Below are 26815 nucleotides of genomic sequence, written 5' to 3'. Positions count from 1 at the left end.
GAGCGTACTTAAAAATAGCATTTGATCAATTTTTATTATTTTCTTTACACTAGATTAGCTATAATTACATATTAATAACCTAAAGCATTAGATCGCTTCCAAGTGCAAACTAAGAAAATCTAATATTTCAATTGTTTAAATTAGAGCTGAGTGAATGATTCACAATGAATAATTTATTCGATTAATTTAACCGCTAATGATTGTACAGTATCCACAAGCAGATTTCAGTTTCTATGAATGTGTTACTTGATAAATGTTTCCCAGTTTTTTACTCAATGAATTGCTAATAAATATTTGAAACTTGATAGGTGTTGCTTTTTTGTGATTGGTCAGAAAAGTCCCAAGACATTCTTTCTGTTCCATTACTGACACAGCCTATACCACTTCAGATAAGAAGACTTGCACGTCGAAACTGAAAATGATTGCTGTGAATATCGTTATTGTATTGTTATTGTGTATTATCATCATTTGCATTTGAAATTCACTTCCTGTTTTTAACAGTAAAAAAAAATCAATCATTTGAATGTTTGCAGGAACTAAACATGTAAGGGGTGAAAACAGGAACAAAGTGAATTCATATAAAATTCAAATCAATATTCATGACACTTTATTGCATTATTCACCCACCTCTAGCTTATGTGTCTTTCACAGCATGTTGGTATTAATAGGCTTCATTAAAAAAAAGTTGCATGGAACATATGTTAGAGGATTATCTTGCTGTCCTGAGATTGGGTTATATGCATGGAACAGAATACATTATTCAGGTTGGTTTTTAATTCACTTTAATAGGAATTGGACTGCACCTGAAGTAGATTTACTGTACAAGCAGTACCGATAATTAAAGCTGAACAAATAATTTTTGGCAAATAACTTTCTCAAAGACATTTGCTTCCTTTTTGGCTCATTGACTGTCCACAAGCAAATCAGTTTCCTCAGATGCATTTTCATTTGAAATTATTCACAAATAATTCCCCCTTTCATTGATTGTTTTAACAAGTTCACTGCAAGTATTCAAAATAGGAGCTGCGTGGGTTAGTTGTGAATCGCAATTTATAATTGGTCACAAATCATATGGCAGTGTTACTGTTCTGGTTGGATGCCATGTTCTCTCACTTTTGTGGTGAATATTTAAGCACAAAAATTTAAAGGGGCAAAGTTTCTAACATGCTAAATGACTTAGCAGCCCAAGTCCCACTTTCAAAAGTGACTTAGGTGCTCAGAAACCTGTGTCTCATTGAAAGTCAATTCCTGGCACACTCAAAAAAGGAACGCTCAATTGTTCGCAGTGAAAGGGTGCGAGCATGGATGATGCAAATTCTTTTTCAAATTTGAGTGAATACTCAGAGAATTGATGATGGGATTTGACCAGCTCTAATGATCATTGTACTTCTGACAGAAGTTCTCTTTAATGGACAAGTGAGAGGCAGAATACAACACTTTTCTAGCCTTGTCACTCTAGCAAGAGAATTATGGTACATTAATCCTTTCGAAATGCTTTTGCTAATTCTTGTGTTGTTTCCCAGCAATCTCAAGACTCTTCTTCAGTGAAGCCTACACATTCATCCACACACTTTATTAGGCATTGTAAAGTGGCTACACCTGCAGTTTTAAATGACTAACACAAATGTTATAATGGCTGTGATCAGTCAAAGAAAAAGTTCAAAGTTCAAAGGTCAGCCTATTGTAAATGGAAACTAAGAGATATAGGATGATAGCTTGTTAATGTTATTTACCTCATTCAGCTAAAAAACTTTCTCTGTGACTCCCTTGTGTCAGGAGGACTAACATGGGCAATTCTAGGCATTGTTATTTGAATAGGGGTTAAATTATTCTGTTTTGTCATTAAGTGTTCCTTGATTGGCAATCCACAACACAATAGGTGATCATTAAAGGAAGAGTCATAAAACTGTTACGCTATTTAAAAGTGAATGGTGAATGAAGCCAGATATCTCCAAGACACTTTCTACAGCTCCTGGAGGAGGAATTTAGAGCAGAAAAGTTTAGAAACTACACAGTCACATTCTGGAATGATCATCTATTCAACAAGAATTCCCAGTTTTGTTTTGAAAAATCTTTACTTTGCACTTACTGCAAGGGAATCTGTTAATACTTTCCTAAAACATGTATCAGTGATGCCAACTCTTGTGACTTTATGGCACGTCTCAATTTTATTTGCAGTTTTTCTGAACGCCCCAGCTGTTGGAATTGAAGACTACATGAGAATCGCAGCTTTTAGTTTTAAGTAAGTTGCTAGCCCTTATGGACACAAAGAAAAGCTTGAAAATGTGAACCAAATAAAGACTCAGAAGCCAGGCAGCAAATTAAAAGTACCCAAAGTTTACTATTAAACTTTGATTTTTATGCCAAGCTCATGATTCTGTGGGGCTTGAGACATGATTTTTGAATGCTTGAGGCTGACGATACTGTGTGACATTAATGTTCTAGGCTGCCCATACTTTCCCAACACAAGGACCTTTGTGCTATTAACGTGGTCTGACATCAGGGTTACAAGCCTATTATTTATTATTCATGTGACAGTGGTGCCTACAGTAGGCCATAACCAAGACTGTATAATATCTATCCCCATACCCCAAAACATATAGTAAAAGAGACAACTCTCATTCAAGTAGGTGGAAATCTTTCCACTGACTTTGATAAAAGCTGAGTCCAGTCCTTGCTCTGTAGCAGTTGGCTTCATATTTTTATTCCAATGCTAAGTGATCCCTGTCTATCTTGTAGATCCTGGCAACTACAGAAGGAGGCTTCCTAACCAGTTGTCTAGTCTGCCCCAATCTGACACTAGAGGGTAGTGGCTTTTCAAGAGTGAAAAGAGCATAACTTGTAACTGAAACTGCGGATACAACTAGTTGCTTAGGAATATGTTCATTGTTCTTTAGGACTGAGATTGTAATCACCACTCTTGTTTTCTGAGACAGACTTGCTCCTTAGCCTTCAAATACGGAGGATCAATCACATATTTTGTCAAGTTTCAGAGTAACAGCCGTGTTAGTCTGTATTCGCAAAAAGAAAGGGAGTACTTGTGGCACCTTAGAGACTAACCAATTTATTTGAGCATAAGTTTTCGTGAGCTACAGCTCACTTCATCGGATGCATATTTTGTCAAATAGAACTAGTAATGAAGGCTGCGAGTTTCTCATGGAGATCACGGATTCAGTGAATTTCCGTAACCTCCGTGACTTCTACAGCGGCCGGTGCACCTGGCTTGGGGCAGCTCAGGCAGCTCTGCATGCTGCCTCTGCCCAGAGCGCCAGCTTCACAGCTCCCATTGACTGGGAACCACGGCCAATGGGAACTGTGGGGGCGGTGCCTGCCTGGCCACGCCTCCGCCTAATGGCCGAGTGAAGGGGATGTCAGCGCTTCTGGGGAGCCCACCTCACCCCATCTCATGCCCCAGCCCTCTGTCTCCCTGTCCCCCTCCGTCCACTGTTGCCTCCAACACCCAAACCCCCACCCATCCCCCCGAGCAACCGGTCATCCCCTCCCCAAGTTTTATCCACTGGTATTTTTAGTAAAAGTCATGGACAGGTCAAGGGCCGTGAATTTTTGTTTACTGCCTGTGACTTGTCTGTGACTTTTACTAAAAATACCTGTGACTAAAACGTAGCCTTACTAGTAATTAAAGATATAATTATTGCAAGGTGTGGTAAAGTAGGCCATAAAAACTGCTCAGCTGTCACCTTGCGAGGTTGTGATTTACAGCTTGCTCTTGATTTTGTCCATATCTGAAATTTGTCCCAAAATACATATTTAGGCACCAATCCTGTAGGCACTTACATACTTGAGTAGTCCCATTGATGTCAATGGGATTGAAGCTTTAGGAAAGTGGCTACTATGCCAGATTTATACTTTAAACCTGGTTTAAAAAAAACAAAATTAAAAAAAAAAGTTCCAAACTACTACAATGATGTTTTAGAAAACCAATGGAAAAGGGTGGATTTTTTGTGTTTAAATAGAGTATATGTATATTTTTTTTAAAAATATGAATTTATCTTTAAACTTCCACGAGGCAAATATTAGTCAGTTGCCCTTTTAGAAAACAGTTTTACAATTTTTTTTTTTACTCTGACAAATATTGGTCTTGATGAGCGTTAAGGGACTAGCAACACTGAACATCAAAGTCCTCATTATTAACCAGCCAGCTGCACTTCTCACCACACTTTCCCATCACATAAACCCATTCTTATCTATAGGGACCCATGTCCCCAGAGACATGGAACAAGTTCTTCTCTATGCTAACTGTGCACAACAGTGTCAAATTATGTATAATGATTTTGTAATGTGAATTAATGCTACCAGGGACTGAATTGAGACTGCTGATTTCATTACCCTTAGTACTCAGACTGGATTGGAATATGAATTCAGAGGCACAGATAAAAGGCTATGTACACATGGACTTTATGAGCCAGATCCTCAGCTGGTGTTAATTGACATGGTGTCACTGAAGTTTTAAATCAGCTGAGGATCTGGCCCTAAGAACTTATGATTTACATAGACTCCTAAAGGAGTGCTTTACACCTTTTACTGCTTAAACTTGCTTTAGAGCTTGATTCTGATTTCATTATACCAATGTAAATCAGGAATGACTCCACTGAAGCAGACCTTCATAAAATCTGTGCGAGATCAGAATCAAGCCCTTGGCGAACAAGCTAATAGAGTAGAACCTCAAAGTTATGAACACCAGAGTTATGAACTAACCGGTCAACCACACACCTCATTTGGAACCAGAAGTATGCAATCAGGCAGCAAAGACAAAGCAGCAAATATAGGACAGCACTGTATTAAACATAAACTACTAAAAAAATAAAGGGAAAGTTTACATTTTTTTTTGACAAGGTAAGGTAACTGGTTCTGTGCTTGTTTCATTTAAATTAAGATGGTTAAAAGCAACATTTTTCTTCTGCATAGTAAAGTTTCAAAGCTGTATTAAGACTATGTTCAGCTGTAAACTTTTGAAAGACGTTCATAACATTTTGTTCAGAGTTACAAACAACCTCCACTCTTGAGGTATTTGTAACTCTGAGGTTCGACTGTATTGCAAAGTTCTCAGAGGACCGAGGCCTGATTTACACATAGTTTTTGAACTGGTATTGTGTCAGTTAAGGTGGTGTTTTTTCTTTTTAAACCTGAATAGGTATATTAGTTCAGCCCCTAGTGTGGATACAGTTATACCAGTATAAAGGTGCTTGACACTGGTATAGCCTCTTCCCCTTGCCATAGTGGTATAACTATATCCACACCAGAATGTTGTACACCACTTTAAATTATACCAGTATAGCTGAAGTGGTACAAATTATCTGTCAACAAGCCCTAAGAGACATGGAAAATGGACGAACTGCTATAGAGGAATGGATAACACAGTGAGATTAGTTTCCTTCTCCTTTCTAATGCAAGTTAAAAAAAAAAAATTGGAAGGAAAAAAAAACTCAAAGCCAGATTCTTTACTGGTGTAAATGAGCTCAGCTTCATTGGCTTCCACAGCGTTTATCCCATTTACTCCAGCAGAAAATGTTTTTGTGGCGAGGGAAGGGATATGGGTACAGTAAATTTCTAGCTAATTTTTAAAACTTATTTACCTGCTAACTTTTGATGTAGAAACAATGTCCCTAATATACTCCTCTAGCACTTCAGACTCAAAGGAAAAGAAACTAATCCACCTTCAAAATTAATAAGACTGGGAATTACACTACTTTGCTGCAGTAAATTGCATGCAGTATCAGATGCCCTTGTTCCATCACTGTACCGCTGTCTCAGTGTTTGGATCTGAGTAAGAGCCAATTATAAGTAAATTAGATTCAAGATGTGCAAATGGAAAGGAGGCTCTTTACAAAGCAATAAAAAAAGCATCTAAAATATAAATGGCCATTAAGCTTGTTTCCTCTTCGCTCTTATACATACCAGCCAAATGATTTACTTTCATGATCTAATATATTTAAACTATCTTGGTTGTAGGGGTCATAATCACTATGAGATAGGAGGAAAGACAATGCTAATCAAAAGTAAACTGTGACACCTTCCCCCCCACCCCCATGCCACTAATCTTAATTGAATCAATCTCTTGCCATATGTTGACAGTGAACGATTACTCAAACCTGGGAGGCCAGGCTGGACAGAGCCTCCATAATAAATAAATAAATAAATAAATAAAAAATCTTCTTTAATCATTAATTTGTTCATTCATTCCCATTTGCTTTCATTCCTCAATCTCTCAAAAGACATACCCAATGCAACCTTCCTCCTCTTCAGCAATAATTTTTAAGTGTTCTTCCATATATACTCAAATGATTTTGAAGAAACTAAGTAGCTTGAAATGAATCCAAACAAAGATTTTATTTTTAAGTGAAATCTAGTTTGGGTTTAATAAAAGTTGAACATTTTGCTGCAATATTATTGGGATGACAGGTTTGTGAAAATACTAAAAAGAATAATGCTTTTTATACACTCAGAGGGAAACCAGTTTAGGTTTTGGAACTAAGCTACAGCACAGTAGAGGAATTAGGAAAAACCTACCCAGATGAGCCTTTAATTAAGAAGTATTTCATAACCCATCCATAGATTATGATTAACCCCAATCAGGTGCAAAACAGTGGAAAGGAACAGAGGACAGAAGGACCTAGAAGCTTTCTTTCCTTGTGACACTGTGCAGCGGCTAGTCATAATGCCAGTCCTTGAGGTCTGTTGGAACAAGGACTGCACAAAGCATAGGAGGAAATAATTTCATCCCATTTCTAAATTAAGACAGCAGATTTGGTAAGCTCTCTTCCTAGAAACCATACTATTTTAAAGGGCCATTTCATTTTATTTTGATATACATCTTTAGAGCAGATTAACATTGATTTATAAAATGTTTGTGGAAGTTTGCATTATTCTGAGGTAATAAATCCACATGCACATAGTTCTGTATTATATAGATTATTTAAGTGAGCGTAATTTTAACATTTTGATGACAGTTTTAGGATCCTACCAAGCAGTGATAAACCTAGCAGTTATACTATGTGATAATTCTACCTTTCATTATTATGCAGAGTTTCTCCATTCTAAATCAGGCCAAGATGCAAGTTAATACCCATGGGCAATATTCATTCATTATGCATGTACATTATTCCTAAAATTATTGATAACACTTTTCAAAATAGTTATTTTACATACATTAACTCTTGCAGCTATATTAGTATTAAAGATACCTTTATTAATCTTGAATATTTTGTTGAATAATAAATATGGTCTCAGAGGCTCTTATGGCTTCCCTAAGTTAAAAGCTACTGTCAGCTATAATGCTGTAAATCAGTTGTTTAATTATAAAACAGGGCGTTGGAGTGCTGTATTTTTATCTGTGGTTGCTTATTTAAATATCTGTGCTTTTATTAGGTTTGTATCATACTGCATAGGGACATGTTTTTTTTTTTTAAAAAAGAAAAACCTCAACACAGGCATTCTGAAGGGGTAAACAACTTGCATTATATAGCAAGCAAATAGGCACTTTTGCCTGTAGTTATACACATTGTAAAGCTTGTTTGAAGCTAATGGGGTTTGAAAAGGTTCTATGATAAAGAAATATATGAATACTTCCAACACTGCAGAGGCCTCAGCTACAGTTGAGATGTATTTAGTGTAGCTCAAGGTATTGAGGGGAAGGGACAGTCACTCTACAGTCCTCCCTAGTACCAGGACTGTCTGATGGCCAGACAAATCCCCAGTGTAAATTAGGGCAGCCATATGACTGCTAATTTATGCCACTGCTCTTGGCCTCCAAAAGGCCATTCCGACAGACTGGGATCAGTGGAGCATAGCGATGCCCAGGCCACACTTTCCCTTGGTGAGACCTTTGCATAGGGGGCCAGAAAAGGGTTGGTGTAGGAGTCCTGAAAGGGATTCCCCTACAAAAGGCATCACCTCCAGGGGCTGGTGAAGCCAGCTTAACAGTTGTTTTGTGCCATCCTACCTGGCAAAGATATGTATTACAACATGGGTGTTACAGTTGGTCAAAAAAATATGACATTTTGTTGAAGCCAAACATTTGTGGAACTAGACTAGTTTCAATGGGAATTGTCAACAGAAAGTTTTCTTAAGTCTAGTTTGGAACTGAGAGGGCAAAATGCCAGCTTACTGGTTAGGCCACTCACTTGGGACACAATATAGAGCTTCAAGACTCTACTTTGACTGGTTCAGAACTGGGACTTGAACCTGGTTTTCCTCACTTCCCAGGTGAGTGCCCTGTTGGTTATTCTGGTGTGGGTCTCTTTCTCCATATGTCTCATTTTTGTTCTGCCTCAGAATGAAAACAACTTCAGAAGCCTTTCACAAAACTAAACTCTTGTTTTCTGGACCCACTTCAAGCATTACTTTAGGCATGGTGAGATTCCTGAGCTAAGGGAGCCAATGTTATGAGAAGACAGAGAAGAGAGGTGGTGACTATCCTCAAGGTTACTGCTATTGTTTTCCAGATTTAGTTATTTCTCTTTAGATTTAGAAAATTTAGGAAATCACAGTACTTCAGTTCTCCCAAGGTGGCTCTAACATTCCACCACGTCTTTCTGACTTGCTTCTTGGCCTTGGTTGGAACCTAAAATGGTTCTAGCCGAAGGTCTTTTATCCTTTAAACCCTTTTGCCTTTCAGGACCATCCTACACCCTACTCTTCTTTCCAGACTATTACCCCCATCCTTTCTTTGTCTGCTCCCGACACCTCTCACACTTTCACTTCTAGGCCTCCAGAGCTGACTTCTGGGGTCTGCAAAGCCCACAGATGAGCCACTCCCTCCCAATTTGGGGTACTTTAAAAATAAAGGGAGAATCTCAGCTGTCACTAAAAGCACATAAACCAAGTTTTTCAGCCTGTTCTTTATAAACGTGTAGCCCTGGAAATGCAATGAGATGTAACCATAGAATCATGGAACTGGAAGGGGCCTCGAGAGGTCATCTAGTCCAGTCCCTTGCACTCAAGGCAGGACTAAGTATTATCTAGACCATCTCTGACAGGTGTTGGTCCAACCTGCTCTTAAAAATCCCCAATGATGGAGATTCCACAGCCTCCCTAGGCAATTAATTCCAGTGCTTAACCACCCTGACAGTTAGGAAGTTTTTCCGAATGTCCCATGCAAGCTAATCACTAGGGATGAAAGCTAGTCACAGAGTTTTTCTTAAAGTCATAGAGTAGTCACAGTCGCCCACAGCCACTCTGGAAGAATCATAGCCATTAAGTTCCTTGATTTCTGGAACGATCCCAGGTCAGGTCTCAGCAATGGGAGACAATGCTGCCCAGTTACCACCAATGGCAGTATAATGCCTGCGCCTGAATCAGCTCTTCTGTGGAGCAGCCACCATGATCTTCAGCCACAAGGAGAGGCAGTTCAGGAGCATGAGAGGCAATCTGGCCTCGTGGATTGAGCATGGGACTAATCCCAGCTCTGAGAGATAAATGCCTCTTCCCTGTAAGGCTACACAGAGATAAAAGCCTCCTTTTGCAGGCTCTCTCCTCTAGAAGATCTGCACAGAATCAGACACAATTTAGCCTCAAACCTCTCTCTCAGACTTGTTCTTCACTATTAATGGGTAGTTGTGTGTGCATGTTTGGAATATAATATGTGGTGGGCTCCCCTTTCTATTTTGGTGCATTTACCACAGAAAGGTTATTTTATTTTTTTATACATTGTCGCGTCCCCCAACCCCGCAACCCAAACCAGAGGAATTATCAGTATTATGTTTTTTGCCAATTCTCAACCAACGGAGAGGTTTTGTTCATATTAATAACCAAATGCAAGTCCATCTCCAGATGGTCTGTGATTGCAGCTTCATTAAAAGCTTTTTTTAAAAGATGCAAAAAAACCCCACAAAATAGATGCAGGGTACAAAAGACTAATTGTAGTGGCAGCATAATTTACCAACATACATGAAAGCCTCTCTCTGGTATTTCCGAAATGAGGGCTGAGACTCTGTATGGTTCTCTGGGAGGTACAGGTACAGGAAAGTGCATCTAGGAAGAAGTGGGGATGAAGATGCCTTTAAGCACCTTTGGGTATGTCTATACTACCCGCTGGATTGGTGGGCAGTGATCGATCCAGCGGGGGTCAATTTATTGCGTCTAGTCTAGAAGTGATAAATCGACCCCCAAGTGCTCTCCTGTCGACTCCTGTACTCCACCGGAGTGAGAGGCACAGGCGGAGTCAACGGGGGAGCGTCAGCCGTCAACTCACCGCAGTGAAGACACCGCGGTGAGTAGATCTAAGATCTAACTTCACATAGCTGAAGTTGCGTAACTTAGATCGATCCCCCCAGTGTAGACCAGGCCTCAATGTCTTCCCTATTCTGGGCTACTCTAGGGATTAGTACAGTCCCGGTCATAAATGAGCTCATCAGGAGCTACTCTAAGTTATGGTGACTCCTGCAACATACCCAGCACTGTCTGTGTATGCTAGTGAAACTCCCTTCCTGCCCCAACACACACCATTCTGTCCCCAGCACCACCCCACATTGTTACAGTGGCATACAAGGGTGACATACAGCAGTGGCTCTCAACCTTTCCTGACTACTGTACCTCTTTCTGGAGTCTGATTTGTCTTGCGTACCCCAAGTTTCACCTTACTTAAAAACTACTTGCTTACAAAATCAGACATAAAAATACAAAAGTGTCACTGCACATTATTAGTAAAAAATTGTTTACTCTCTCTTTTTACTTTATAATTATAAAATATATCAACTGGAATATAAATATTGTACTTACATTTCAGTGTACAGAGCAATTAAACAAGTAATTGTCTCTATGAAATTTTAGTTTTTACTGACTTTGCTAGTGCTTTTTATGTAGCTTATTGTAAAACTAGGCAAACATCTAGATGAGTTGGTGTACCCCTGGGAAGACCTGTGTATACCCAAGGGGTACACATACCCCTGGTTGAGAACCACTGACATGCAGAGAGAGTTCCTCCATAGCTGCATCTAACTTTATGTGGATTTAAAAAAAATCCAAATGCTTTTTGTTACATCAAATAAAACTGGGAAGAAGCCTAATATACTTTATACCTTTTGTTCTGTTCCAACTTTAAGTAACACTCCCTATTGGGAATAACTTCAGAGACTTGGATTTTCCTAGTTTACTAACTGTAATAAATAAATCTGAATAAATCCAGACTTCAACAAGGAGGACTGAATCAGCCGCATTTAATTTGTATAGTGAAAATATCCTGATATTAAAAGGCTTAGCATGTTGGGCTCTGTGTTTAACAACGAAGTGAAAAACTCTGTGGATTACTGTAGAAGTAACTGTTCTGTAGCTTTTTTTAAGTTGATATCTGAAGTCACACACCCAGACTTTTTCTTCACATGACTAATCCACTCTCCTGTGACCTCTCTTTAGTTTGATATTGAATCAGGAACAGAAACTGTAGCTTCAGCTGACCCCAAACATTTAGTTACATTAATCACAGGGTGTTTTTGGACTCTAAGCGTACTGAATGAAAGACACTTTCTTCGTGAGACATTGATCAAACAGTCTACAGGTATCAGTACATCGAAGCACATTAATCATCTTGTGCATTATCAGTTCCACCAGTAGAATATGTAAATGTGATTCCTGTCAATGATAAGGGAAAGTGGAATTTATTCCTAAAACTGGTCCATCTGGAGCTGTTGATATAATCTTACCTAAGACAATAGGTTGTAAAGATAAATTTTAGCATTACTGATGCTGTGCTGCCAATGGACATGAAGTACAAGTAAATTAAAGGTAAGAAAAAAAAGAGAGCAGTCACTTGTGGGATTTGCTGTTCCCCTACATGGTGGAGAGGATGTTTTCTGCTTAATAAAACAGTGCAGCTGTATGAAAGCTCTTATAATTGTAACCACAGAAGTTCTGCTTAAGAGCATGCTGTTCTTCCTGCATCAGTGCTCTTGCCCTAGAATATACCTGTGATATACTTGCCTTGTGGCTAAGGATGTGATGTTCATACTTACTGTAAAACTCTAAGGCAATGACTCACCTTCACAGATGGCTCACCTTCACTCATACTAATCAGGCCGTTTGAGTGAGTTGCAACATGTATCTTGCTGAGAGTGTTTTACATATCCCTCTTTGTACAACATTATTACCCCCACAAAAAGTGTTCCAGCCAAACAAAAATTCACTCATTTCCATATCTTGGGCCAGATTTGGGAACGATGCTAAATGGGCACCCCACCCCCATCCTAGTATGTATGTGCCTATGTTCAGTCCTCGTGGAGATATTTCTGACAGGAGCAAGAATAATCTAGATGTGGTATGCGCCCATAGCTCTCTGCTGGGTGTAGAAGCCTGGATGGCAGAGGAAACGGAGGGATATAGAGAGAGAAAGATCATACGCCTGACTACCATGTCCCACCCCTTCATTGCCCTTACCTGTTATCCTGTCATGGAGGGTCTGCAGAGTTGGAGTAGGGGTGGTCTTCTGTCCCAGGCTCCCTCTGCTGGGCATGGACTTTTGGGTGGGTGTCTCTAAGTCTTGCCAGAATGTGGGCCCTGGAATTTGAAAGAAATTAAGAGAAAAATCCAGAGCACAAAGTGTGGAAGTTAAATTCATTTTGGGTCTGATCCTACCTCCATGGAAGCTAGAGACACAAAGTTTTCCCACTGATGTCACTGGTGAAGGATCAGGCCCTGTGTTCACTACAATCGGCTTCATCCTGTCAATCGTACTGACCTGAGCTTACAAGCCACCTACTCACATGGGTAAAGGAGCAGGATGGGGCCCTACTGTAAACTACAACAAAAGAACAGTGCTTTTGTAGTCTTTTAACCAAAGTTTCATTATGTCGCTACTGAGAAGATGTGATAATGATTAAGGAGTAACTTTAATTGTAACCCCTCTTTCTTTGAGTGCTTATCACTTTCCAAATATTTTCCTTTGGGCTGTCATGTCCCTGCTTTGTTTTCGGGCCAAAAGATATTTTTTGGACAATCTGGTAAAATTCCAGCCCATATCATCCCCTTCCCCCCTTAGATCAAGGGAAGGGATCCTCTGCAAACACATCCGTCTCTCCTTCAGCATAGAAAGGAGACTTAAGCCACATTCCATGGCATTGAGCCGGTCTTGCCAATGCCAAGAGGACAGAACAATCTGTGCAGGAGGTAGAGGATAGGCAGGGTGGGGAGGCACATTTCCAGCTCCTCTCGCCCTCTCTCCCCCTGAAATTTCCTGGATAAGATAGTACATTTCAAGGCTTTTCCACAGAGGCACCATGGGATGTTATCAGACTGACATGGCCAGCGGGGGAGGTCAATGGAGACACACTGCTAGGGAGTGGTCAACTATGCTGCCATTGTCCCTGAAAACCCATCCGGAGTTGGTGTTCATTTAAGGGATGTGGAAACCGAGGTCATAGTTAACTTATTCAAAGAACGCCATTCGTTTGAGGGATCAGCGTAGGGTTGCCAATTTTGGTTGGACATATTCCTGGCGGTGTCATCATAGGACAATTTTTAATTATAGATTAATGTTCAATTCCTGGAGACTCCAGGACAATCCTGGAGGGTTGGCAACCATAGATCAGCATCAGAGAGAAATCATTCCATTGGTCCCTCCTGACTATTGCCTCCTGATCCATGGAGCAGAATAACTGAGGTGCAGCCACAGAGGGGCTCAGAGGGATTGGGAACAATAATGGCACTGCCCTACTTCTGCTCTCACAATCTGCATTCTCTCTCCTCAGTGATGAAGAGGGGATAATCAGGCCCTTTGCTAATACAACACTATTAGTTCAGATTTACACTCGCAAGAGTTAGGAAACTCAAAGTTAGGTTTCCACCAGCAATTGCCACTGGTCCATACAGAGAAGTCTACAGTGAAGCTGGAGGTGTGATTTCCAGCTTGGCTAGATGTACACTTGCTAGTACTGATTGAGCTAATGTGCTAAAAATAGCAGTTTAGCCACTGCAGTGCAGATGGTGGGGTGGAGTAGCTACCCAAGGACAATCCAGTCTGAAACCCTAAGGACATACTTAGGCTTCTTACTGCCTGTATCACCGCAGGCCTGCTGCTATTTTTAAAATGCTAACTCGATCAACGCATGTACGTCTACCCAAGCTGGAAATTACACGTCTACCAGAGACATACCCTAAGATAAATTAATATACATGATGCTGCATATGATATGTATGCAGGGTTGAGGGAGGACAGTTTACAATTGCTACACAAGTTAAAAAATCTGTTAGACTGTCCTATGCTTTGCAAGTTTAAAATTTTTAGTCATAACATTGCATTCATGTTTCTTTTTTAACTCGATTTACAAACTCATTACTGTTTTATGAAAGACCCATTAATAGGGCTGGTCAAGAAATGGTTTTCCCATCCTGAGATTGAGATTTCAATGACTTTTCCTGTCTGTAATCAGGACAAAAAAAGTCAAAATCTAAACAAACAAACAAAAACAAACAAACATGTTGTGAACTGAGAGACCCCCCCTGCCCCCCCCCACCCCAAATCCATTAACTTGAACAGAATGTTTTCTTTCAATAATTTATAAATGTTTCATTTTGATTTCAACCATTTTTCATTTTAACCTGGTTTTAGTATAAATTAAGTTGAACTTTAAAACAAAAAGTCATTTTGAACCAAAAAAACAAACGGTTTCAAAAGTTGTGAAAACATCCCTTGAAGTGTGTGTTAACTACTTATGCTAAACAACCTGTTTCCCCTTGTGTTTTAGTTGAGACATTCTGAGTACATTTCTCAGATCCCAAGACGGGATCTGTGTAAGCTCGAAAGCTTCTCTCTCTCACCAACCCAAACTGGTCCAATAAAACCTATTACCTCACCCACCTTGTCTCACTCATAGTTATGCACGTACAAAAACTGCATAGACTATTACTGTCTCATTCTGAAATGGAGAGTCTCCGATACCTCAAAGACTCACAGCCAGACAACATGTGTCAATCCACGTATGTAGCTCTTACCTTGGGAGGAAGAGGTGGGGATAATCATTATCTGTTAGGTTCACTCCCTCTGGGGCGCCTGGGATTGGCCACTGTCGGCAGACAGGATACTGGGCTGGATGGACCTTTGGTCTGACCCAGTATGGCCATTCTTATGTTCTTAAAGGGCAGTGCATGACATGGGCCTATGGGTGAATTTCAAAAGCTAAAAATCAGCTCTGTACAGGCTGAGGCTGAAACTACATCTCAGAAGCAGCCTCTTGCTTTGCTATCAAAAGCTGGAAAAGGCAAGTCATTATATTTTTATCCATTGTACACATTGCCCTTCTCCCATCCCTTCTCAGCCTCCCCCCTCCCTTTTGTTGTTGTTTCAGTATAATCTGTTTAAAGAGCTATATCATCACTTCAGAGCATTTAGGAGTTCCTATAATAAAGCAAAGGGAGTTATGGCACCATTAGTCATTTTCTAAGGTGTAATCAGCTAAATGATAAAAATAGCTGATTATAGCAGCAAGTTCAGGCCACTGGAGTAAAGAGGGAGTCAGCATTTCCATTACAAACCTCGTTATTGAGCGGTTTACAGCTTGACTGTATTAAAAAAAAATTGCTCCAGGCTGAAACTTGGCATCCATTGTCTCAGCCCCCAGAAGTTATTTATTTAGTTTTCCAATCAGATTTAAATTGCTTAAACTTTTCTGATTTTATTGTCTTTATTTTGTTTTAAAAACCAACCAATCAGCTTCCTGATGAAGACATTGTGCTCCTGGGGACTAGTGAGAACTATTAGAATATATGCACAGGTATGGGGCTGCCAGTTTTTAAATAGAACAAGAAAGCTGGGCAAATAGCTTGAGATACAGTCACAAAAAAGTCTCTGTCCATGTACTGAAAGAGCTCTACAAGCCTGGGCACCTATCTGGGCTATTTTTACCCTATCACAGACTGTAAAGGAGAAAAATCAAGATTGCACCCCTTCATTGTTTGGGTCCCCTCACTGTTTGGGTTTTTATGGGGCTTGACTTCTCTATATCCCCTCATTAATGCCATGCATCTGAAGAAGTGGGGTTTTTTACCCACAAAAGCTTATGCACAAATAAATCCGTTAGTCTTTAAGGTGCCACTGGATTCCTCATTGTTTTTGTGGATATAGACTAACACGGCTATCCCTCAGATCATTAATTCTCACTGTGTCATAGAAACTTCATGGAGTTCTGAAGACAGGGCCTGATTAAAAGCCTACAGACATCTATGCAAAGACTCCCATTGATTTCAATGGGCTTTGGATGCAGAAATCCTTCCCAGGCCACTACATTATGGTCAGTGACTGTCTTCTTTCATTAATAATCTTTTCTCTGCTAGAGGAGCCCACAGTTTGTTTTACTTTAAGATAATCTCATCCTAAATTAGAGAACTGGGATTTTTGCAAATATCTGTGGGAGTCTAGGAGTGGTACCCCATCTCAGGGACTTATCCAAGGATCCAGGGAACAGAACTCAAGTCCAGAAAATGAAGTGAAATTAATTAAAAGAGATGTATTAGTGGAACATTAAGGCTGAACAAAAGTAGCTCAACTGCCACAACTGTATGTTTTATGTTACACATTGAATAAGGCCTTTAAAGTAACATATTAATCTATATATTTAACATTTTTATTAAATTTTCAGAGGAGTACTTACTAAGGAGAAATGTCTAAATTTAATTTCTCTTATCTCAGTCTGTTCTTCTGCATATACATTTTGGCAGGATGCAGCAAATAGTACAGATATTTCTTTTTGGTCTCCATGCTTTTCAAATGTTTTAGATTGTTTTATTTTCATTACTACTCATGATGTGTACTGCTTCTTTGATCAGCAGGCTCAGAGTTTACTGGTTTTCAAATATATATGACATTAAAAATATCTTTATTTAGTATATCTGAGTGTTCAATTTTATGGTGAGTAACTATTAGATACAATCTTTTTTTTTACTTTAAGTTTTAGAGGTACCCCTACAGATGGGCATCAAGCCCATACAAGGGAAAACTTAAAGGAGGAATATTAAGGTACAGATAGCAAGGGTGGTGATGCATCTTCATCATGAAAGATCAGGAGCTCCTAGGAGGCACTGTTTCTAAAAGGATTATGTGCTTGGTTCATTTTATTAGGATTTTTATTTGTGCATATTAGCGGCAGGAACATAATAACTGACCCACATTTATTGAAATTGCTAGGCAAGTCCGTTTACCCAATTATCTGAGGGAAATTCCACAGCATGGATGGATAGCTGTGTGAGTTCATCTTTAATTATAGGTTTGTCTTTTCTTTTAAGAAACAAAATTATTCCAGAGAATATGACCTTCCAGAGACCGTGGTTGCATGTATGCAATTCCAGGGCTGACTTTCCAATGCCTCTTTTGTTGGCTGGCTTGGACTTTGGGTCTTGATTGCCTTTCTGTTTGGCTTCTCTGTTGGACGGGGAAACGCCTGCAGACCTGATGTGAGAGCAGATTGTTGATGAGCTGCCTTGTGCCCTTTTGGTTTTCTGTGGATTTAACTCAATTGGAATGAATACAGTTGCTGTCATGTGAACAAAAAGAGGAGCTATGTGCAAATTCCTCATTAGATTCCAATCAAGAACCCTTTGCGAAGAAAGAGAAGGTATTTCACCAGTCCTCTTATCACACTGGTCTGAAAATGAACTTGCTAGTTAAAGAACCATTTGCCTACTAGTCTGCTTCCCCATGTGCAAACTAACCTGCCTTGGTTTATCCATTGACTGCTTGCCATGCAAAAGAGTGACCAATCATGCATTTTTAGTGTGCAGCCATGTAAACCATTTTTTTGCGAACATGTCCCTTGGGCTACACTCTGCAGACTCCAGTCAAAAGATACTCCCTATGCTGAATATATGCAGAATAAAACCCATCATCATTCAAGAATATCATTTTGTCAGAGGGGGCAAAAGAAAAGTTGATTTTGACTGACAAGCCCCTTATTTCAAAGTGTGTGAGCCACATCAGAAAGTATTCCAGACTCCATATGTTAGAAGAAAACACTGAATACCGCATATAACATTGACTTTATCATTCTTTAATCTCACTTTAATTGCTGTGGTCAAGTTACCCCATACTTAATAACCCACAGCTTGGTCTATTATTTAATATGGTTGACACATACTTTGTTTTAAATGTCAGTGCTGGTAAAGCCCTGGACTTGGCAATGTTGTGCATGATAGATGGCAGAGGAGATGGATCATCTGTTTGTTGTCTGTGCTGTTGGTATGTTGGCTGCAACTTTTTCAACTATGACACTAGGCTGGTGCCAAACCCAAAGCTATTGAATGGGTAACGTTATCCCTTGTATCTGATGTTCGTAGCTAATCATTCTTGATTTCTTTGGCTGAATTTACAGGAATGTGTAATATTATATTGCCCAAGTTAGAGGCAAACGAGAGTAGTTTCAAATGGGCTGATTTAATTATTTCAGCATCCAGTGGCACCTTTGTTATTAAAGGATTTTCACAAAGCAGTACATAGTCTAATTATGTATTTACACTAGAGACTGTTACAGCATCTGCTGGGTAAATAATATACATTTGTAAAATGCTCTAGCTACTAATTTACACAGCCGACCACGGAGACTCTGAAAGGTTGATGCATGCCATCATGTCAGCTCTCATACGCTTCCAAGCTTTCCGCTTGTCTCTTTTCAACTACCAACAAGACAATGGAAACCACACACCAAAAAAAGCAAACCTCCTATACTAAAATAACGTTTGGAATCTGAATTCAGAGTAAAAGCTGCAACTCCTACCAAAGGTGCCCTCTTGTCCCTAGCTATGTGGCAGTGCAGGAGAAGTGTTCTGTCATCTCTAGACAGCTCCAAGGCCCACATTTACATAAGCACAAGCAGAAAGGTTAAAGATGAAATGGAAATTTTCATATGGATTTCTGGCTTATGTTCTGTTGGTGCAAATCTACCTTAAGGCCAGCATAACTGGCCTCCAGAGGATCTCCCCTTGCAGAGGGGATTTTTGGGTGCTATATTGCTGCCATAGCCCTGCAATAGATGTTGGAGCCACAGCTATGGCATAGTCAAGCGCACTGAAATTGGGTAATTCCTAGCTGCTGCATCATCTCCCTGGGGCTGTTGGTAGCTGGTGCAATTCACAGCAAACCATAGGGCTATACTGCTCCTGAGTGTAGCAAGGGCTGTCCAGGCACTGACTGATGCGGACCAATCCAGTTGGGGGGTGGAAAGGTGGTTCATGAGCTGCACTGAGCACTCCCCAGCCTTATCTTAGGATCAAAGCCTCTCTATAAGGGCTGAAGTAAACACTTATGAGAATAGTTACAGTAGATTAACGTTACTGACGGAAGGCTGGTGCAAGGTCGAGTGCTTGGCAAATCAGTGCCAAAAGTTCTAGGTTAAGCTAGGAATCCATTAGTGGGGTTTTGGGGATAAGAGTTGAGATGTCCCATGCTCTGAACTTCAAGCTGCTTTGCAGAGTGGAAACTTTGCAGAGTGGAAAAGGAAGTTCATTATGACTTACTGCTAATAAAAGAGGTGCTCAACATCTGTGAGTGACTGCAATTCTCTTAATTACCACCAGAGGAGCAATTTGCCACCCGTATGACAAAGACTAAAAGCAGAAAGAAATTTACTGGGGCAATAAAGGAAGTACATTGATAATAGATACAGAAATAGCACAGATCCTGCCTACTCCTATGATTCCACAGTGCAGAGGAAGGGAATGGAAGGAGCAGTTGCCAAGTTGTTTTTTTTTAAAAAAAAACAATCTGCGCACCAAGGTCCTGGCTTTCTAGAGGTTCCTGATGCAGATCCATACCTCACACTCTTTTGAAGGCAGCAGCAAGGTGGTGCTGGATGAATGGTCACTGTGAAAATCTCATCCTTTCCAATCGCTACCCTGCTCACATGAGCAACAGAGCCTGCTCCAGCCACTAGACTGAAGCAGAGGCCGTGGAATGATTTCAATCCTGACCCACAGCTTGGGAAAAGGATCACTTCCCGCTTTAACTCTATAGAGAGTGATTCAGTGCCTCGCTGAGCTGTGCTGGGGAGAAGATTTGGACCAATGCTGCCACACATTCTATTTTTCCATTGAACTATAAACCAGAAAATGGGCCAGTGTTCATGAAAAATTTGCTGTTTCACATTAAGGACGCTCAAAATTTTTTTGTAATTTCACGTTTTTGACGCTGATTAAAAAAAGCCACCTATGGTCAACAATTTTACAAGCACAATACAGGACAGAAACAAACAAACAAACAAACAACAAAATAAAAATAAAAAAAGAGAGGGAAGGAACCCATTAAAAATAGAACCCATTTCTTTATAACAGCAATTTCTATCATTCCTCTTTCTTGATCCTGCATTTGTGGTGTAAATAATTTACACCAGGAATAAAAGAAAACTCTAGATTTTCTGTGGGAAAGATACTTCTGAAGTTTAAAAGGACAGGAACAGTCTCTCTCTCAGTGAGGGACAGCTGAGCGTTTTACGGGGCATCCACTAAGGCCCTAATTCAGCAAGGCACTTGAGCATATGCCTAACTTTAACTCCAATGGAAATTAAGCACATGCTTAAGTGCTTTGCTGATTCAGGGCCTAATATCAATGAATCTAAGGTGAATTGATTTATGAGAGACCAGAGTGTTGACCAGATGTGGACTGAAATGAGACATGGTTGAAATATTTGTTGATTGTGTGGTTTGCCTCTTTTACCCAAAGGCCTTATTTAAGTTGAGCACAACACAGTAACTGTACATTTATGGCACTTGGTTGAAAAAAAAGGGAAGTATATACAAAAGTTTTGCAGCAGTTCTAGTGAGTAAAGCAGTGTAACACTAGACCCACAGGCTCAGTGGCTTTTCTTGGAACATGCTGCACAGCAGTGAAAGTTTTAAGAATGAGACATTGGTGAAAAAGTCAAGAGTGAGGCAGCCTGAAAGAATGCACAATTAATATTGCACCATATGTGATTTAGGAATAAGATTATCCATGAAAATATTACTCTGCGATGCAGAATGACTAGTGCTTGGGAAAAAATGGTTTCCTCTATTATGGGAGAAACAATGTTTCCTTCATTGAAAGCAGCTTTCATGTTAATGATCATAGCAAAAGTGTAACAGGAGAAGTGAAAGATAATTAGGACGTGACATTAATACTGGATTTGCGAAATCTTGCCTAACAGGTGGGTGGAGTTTATCTGAATTTGTTTCAGCTGGAGCACTGAATCGCACAGACAGTCTGTAAAAGTTGCAGATTGTGAGAAAAAAGGTAAGAATGCTTAAATGTGCTAGTTGGCTCCATCAACATGTGTCCTTTCTCTCTCTTCTAGCTTATACTAGCACAGTCTCCCAGTTAAGAGGTCTCTTTCTCTTCCTGTCATCCCTTGTTTCTGCAGCTCTGTATTAGAGAGCAGAGAATATTGGGTTTCTTTTCAACACACTGATAAGTAAGGGGAAACATCTGTGGTTTAAACAAAGTGTACAAAAGGTTAAAAAATATTAACACCTCCCTCTTGTTTTAAATGACACCTAGACACCCATTTTCATTAAAATAAAATTTATGAGTTTAAGTATGAAGAGAAGATATTTAGAAGATGGAATTCTATGATGCTCAGAGTAGAAGTCTGAATGTCCATCTAGACAGCACATGCCACTTGCAGGCTCCCAGCCATGGAAGCACCAGTCTAGAAATATTTGTTTCAGTTTACTAACAAACTTTTTTTTTTTTTTGGCAATCCAGCCAAAATATCAGCACCACCTGTGATACGAGCATCAGATTTACCATCAGCTTCACAGGAATTGCAAAACAGCCTAACCCCACCCAATTCTTAATAAATCAAGTGCTGAAAGCACTTCAAATGAGAACTTTGCTGAAGAGACATGTAACCCACAGGTATCAAAGGCTCAAGTCATGTAAACTGGCCATTTGCCCTTTTTGACATAATCCAAAAGTTTTTAAAAAAAAGAAACATGGAAAAAAATCACTACCTGACTGATATTTTTATCAAATTAGGGCAAGCAAGAAAGTGTGATTGTGCCTCTCAGTAAATCAGTCACTCTGATTTTGCTAAATTGTGAAGGATTTATCACACTGCAAAGTTACTAAGGATTATGGAGTTGATCGAAAGCCCACTGATGTTAATGGTGAGAAGTCGTTCCACTGACTTCAATGGGCTTTGAATCAGGACGTCGGGGGCTCCCTATTTTGGGCAATGAGGTACAGTGCATGAATTGGGTTAATCTGTCCTTTTCTTGCAAGACCCATTGGCTCTATTTAGAAATTGCTTCTGTTTCCCCTAGTCTTCCCTTCCCACTTATCTTATTTATGGTTTTTTCTCAGTTTTTCTGTAAAGAACTTTTGATTAATTTAAAGAAATTGCCTAGAAAATATCACAAATATTACAGCTCCCTGGCATAATTAATGAAATTACTTGGTCATCAACATGGATTACATGGTGGGCACTTAATTGGTATGCTCTAGGGACAGGGATAGAGGCAAGTTCAAAAGTGGTTGGAGATGCTGGGAAACAAGAGGAGGGCACAGTTTAAACAAAACACAAACAGCAATTCATGAACACAAAATCTGGAATATTTTTTTTTAAATGTTGGGTAGGTCGGACTTGCATGAACAGCATTTTAGTGGCTAAGACACTGCAGCTGATAGTGACATTGGTAGCATCACAGGAGTCTCTTTCACCAGCATTATCTGTTCTCCAACAATTTCTCCTGGGCATTAGGCATAAACCAACTTTTCTTCAATGTCAGCAAGTCTTCATTTATATTTCAGTGCCTCCTGCCCTTTTAGTGGAGGGCTGTGATAAAGGACACATCACTGCTATAAACCATGTTCCCCCCCTGTTGCCATGTAAGATTTTTGATATCGAGAAGAGCAATTATCAGAATCTTTGGACAATGACATTTCTTTAGTACCATGTTGTGGTATGGAGGTCTAGAGGATGTCCCTATGCTACTGTCCAAGCACAGGGGCAACGTTCTGTAGCACCATCGATACATGATGCATTGCAAGCTTTCAGGCAACAGAAACAACAGCATTAGCAAGAGCAGAGTGGGTTGAGGTAGTTCTTCCACACTTTGTAATGAAGTAAATCTGATTCCTGGAACACAGACAGTAGCATAGGGGGAGATGATGTTGAAGAATGCCACATAGAAAGAGCCAATTCAAAACCAGCTTCCAAGTTTGCACCTTCAAGGCTGTTGGCCCTAACAGTGGCAAGTGTAATTTTACAAGCACAAGAACCAGGTTGATTCTCAGTAACAGATCTACACATGCGTAACTCCTCTGATTGTAATGGAGTTACTCCCAATTCAATGGAGAGAAGAATCAGGCTCCTAGAATTGTGATATTTATCTTATTTGGGAGCAGAAATGTTTGAATCTACAAAGAAGATATTTGAATGTCTAAATTTTGTCATTTTGCATTGGGACAATTCCAAATTATGGATCCCAAGAGGTTCTCCTTACATTGCACGTACAGCTGGTTATGCTTGGGAAACTGAAGTGCAAAGCTAGAAGCTGGGTTGAAGGCAGATGAAAATTTGGTGCCGAGTGAGAGAGCTGCATAGTTCCCTACATCGTCAAAAAGGTGGATCCACTATCTGAAATCTATGCTATTGGAAATCAGTTGGCCAAACCCCAAACCACTATCTTATGTCTTGCCAAGAAGTACCTCATTAAAAAAAAAAAAAAGTAAAGTATTCTATTGCCAGCGTCAGCAGTAATGATAAAGCATTGCCACCCTAAGAACTATCACATTTATGATGGAGTCTATTCAGATTTTGGAATAATCTTTTTAAACAAGGCAAATGCACCAATTTAGAGTCAAATGATGTTACCGGTCTTCATTAGGAATTCCTGAAAGTACAGATGTTTGAGAACTCCATGTATTATTCCAAAAGGACTCTAAAGCCATTTAAAAAAAAACATTTAAAACAGAGATTGGTAAAAATGGGGACTCATCAGTTACACTATGCTGAGTGTAGGGTGACCAGATGGCAAGTGTGAAAAATCGGGACAAGAGGTGCGGGGGAAGAGGTGCCTAAATAAGACAAAGCTGTGAATACCGGGACTGTCCCTATAAAATTGGAACAGCTGGTCACCCTAGCTGAGTGAAAGCAAAACCAGGGCTGATTCAGATCTTATCTTATTTTATCAGAACTCATGTGGTTCCCATTTTATTAGTGGTGTTCAGATAAATAGTTCGGGTCTCTAAATTTTAAAACCAACATGATGAGCCACCGATCTTTTTTTTGTAGGGTTTACGTCTGTATTCTTTACTGTTCTCTGGCAGATGAAAGGTCAACATTTTAGCCTTTGGCCATCTTTACAGCATCTAATTGTACTGCAGCATATGATTCTTACCTGGTTCAACTCTACTGCAAAAGCATTTTCTTCTTCTTAAATCTAAATTAAAAAATAGTTCTAGAAGGTTACCAAATAAGTGCCACTTCCTGAAAGGTGCTGAGTGCTTCCTGGAAGCGATTTTAATCAAGTTGAGGATGCTCATCCCCTTCCAAGGAAGCACTCAGCACCCCACAGGATCAAGTCCTAAATCAACAAAACAACAACAGCAAACCAAATCTTTCATCAAACTTAATTAGTCCTCTGTTTTTTTAATTAAGAATGCTGATTCTGGAACAGCTCATTTTGTTCAAAGCTTTTTGAACTGTATGATAATCAGGAAATTTCAGTCTTAGCACACATTTACCATGACGGGCTAAGAGAAAATGAGGCATTCTGGAGTTTAGGAATTGGACTCTTCATAACTGTGATTGGGTTGCAATTTCCTTTTGATACAGAAATGTTGAAGACAGTGATGGGAGAGGCAGACACAGTCACTCTTTCAACAGACTTCATGGTATACAGCCAGCCTAATAATCAGAAGTGTTTCTTTCTGTTTAAAACCCAGAAGGGGAACTGACATCTTTTATCAAAAAAAGACAGACAATTCTTATCCCGTGACAATTCCAAATTATGGATCCCAAGAGGTTCTCCTTACATTGGTATTTTATCATTGAAATCACAGCTAGTATTGTTTATTTTCTGTACCTCCACACAGTTTTCAAGGTGTTGCCAGCAGGACCCGGGCTGACACTGACATGTGTTGTTGTCACATTGCTAGATCTGAAAGAAAACACCAGATAAATAAATATCAGTGTTTTCTTGGATCTCCTTTTGCTTTCAGTGTTTCTGGAGATACTGGCACTAGTTAATTTACATGCCTTATATGTTTTGTAGGCTTTTTTCATACTTCTAAGAAAAAGACTTGTTTCTAGCAGACTGGTTTGAAGTTCCACTGTCCTTTGTTTCTATTTTTGTTTTGAGGAATTACATGTGTCATTTTCCAGCTATAAGCAGAGAACAGAATATGGATAAATGACTGAAAACAGCAGATATTGCTTTAAAAAATTTCTTTTACTGGATGGCTTCTGTTTGGGATAGCTCAGCCATTCTCCTTCCAGTGGACTTCTTGGGGCTGTTAGCATAGCTTCGTCTACGGGTGGGGAGTGAGGGGCAGCAGCAACAATGAGGCAGTGCAGGATGTCACACAGAGTTCTGCTCTCCTCCTGTTTGACATGTCAGCCGAAATGTCCCGCAGGTACTGTCCCTCTGGATTTTCCTTACCCTTAGGATCAGTAGTACACAAGAATGACCCATCCCCGGTGTGCTGACATCCAGAAACTCATGATGTGTCATGGTAGCTGGTCCTAGAAACTAAATTTTGGGTTTGTGGGAACAATAGGGCGTATGTACTGATCCCCTTTGACCAGACTTGCTTTGCTGACGATCAACATTCACTTTAAAAGTTACAATTGTTTGTTGAAAGATTAGGGAAGATTTATGTTGACGATATTTATACCTGGCCTTGATCTTCACCTTTATAAAAGCATTAAAAAAACCCCACAGCTTACATGTGTGTGTAATAGTCAAGACTACAATAGCAACTCCCTCACCCTGAATCACCCCCGAGCACCTTAAAATGATACCCCAGCTAACTCAAATGCAGCCACTTCTCTGGTGGAATCCATGCAGATAGCACACGGCACAACACGAGGGCGGGAAGAATTCTAGCCAACTGCAGTGGGACAAACCCTTCCTCTTAAAAAAAAAAATTAAGTGCACTTTTTTTTTTTTTTTTTAAATGTCCACACACAGACAGAGCCTCTGTTTGTAATGTCTTTTTTAAGAAAAGACCACACTGTAAAATGCACGGGACTGAAAGTCAGAAAGACAAGGAGCTAAGTCCATCTTGCTCTGATTTGAACCCGAGATTCCAAAGATACCGAAGCACTGATTGTCCACTGTCTCGCACCTTATGTAGTTATTTACATCGGTGCACAGTGGGTATGAAATGTTACCAGATCAGAATGATAGCAGAGGTGGATAATGACAAGCTGCAAAGCAGTGCCAAATCAGGCCCTAGATATTTCAAATCTGAAGCTTATTCTACTAAACTCTCTCTTCAGAATATCTATAAACTATACAAATAGTTTTTGGCAGTGGCATAGCAATTTTATTTTGAGTTTCACAGGTAAGAGGACGGACTAGAAAACAGAAAAAAAAAATCATCCATTTATCCTTATGAGTTACAGGGACTAAAAGCTACAGATCGCTCTGGGCAGAGGGAGAAAAGCATAGTCCCAGCACATGTGTACCTGCGGAGATATTTCACAGGCCATTTGGTAAATTGAAGTGTAGCTCTTTTTGCAGTAGCATGAAGAAATGGAGGCGTGAGAAAGTTCAGTGTTTGAATGTTTGTGGGACAACAGAAAGTAAGAAATAGGAGTTTCTTAAACTGGAATTCTAATAATGTAGCTGCAGATGTAGTGCTTGTAAGTCGATGCAGACAGAATGGGAGGCTGCCCTA

At 39.8% G+C, this 26815-nt stretch overlaps 1 long non-coding RNA gene across 1 annotated transcript in view; it reads right to left on the bottom strand.

Moving 5' to 3' along the window:
- Positions 1–11175: 11175 nt before the first annotated feature.
- Positions 11176–26815, bottom strand: part of LOC122462581 — a 59501-nt gene continuing 43861 nt past the window's right edge. Inside the window, exons 2-3 of the long non-coding RNA XR_006285243.1 lie at positions 12388–12507; positions 11176–11586 (exon numbers count right to left, since the gene is read on the bottom strand). This is a non-coding gene — a long non-coding RNA (uncharacterized LOC122462581). The remainder of the gene's footprint in view (positions 11587–12387; positions 12508–26815) is intronic.

This window comes from Chelonia mydas, chromosome 12, assembly GCF_015237465.2.
Source record: "Chelonia mydas isolate rCheMyd1 chromosome 12, rCheMyd1.pri.v2, whole genome shotgun sequence".
Classification (NCBI taxonomy): domain Eukaryota; kingdom Metazoa; phylum Chordata; order Testudines; family Cheloniidae; genus Chelonia; species Chelonia mydas.
This window is presented reverse-complemented; position numbering and strand designations above follow the sequence as displayed.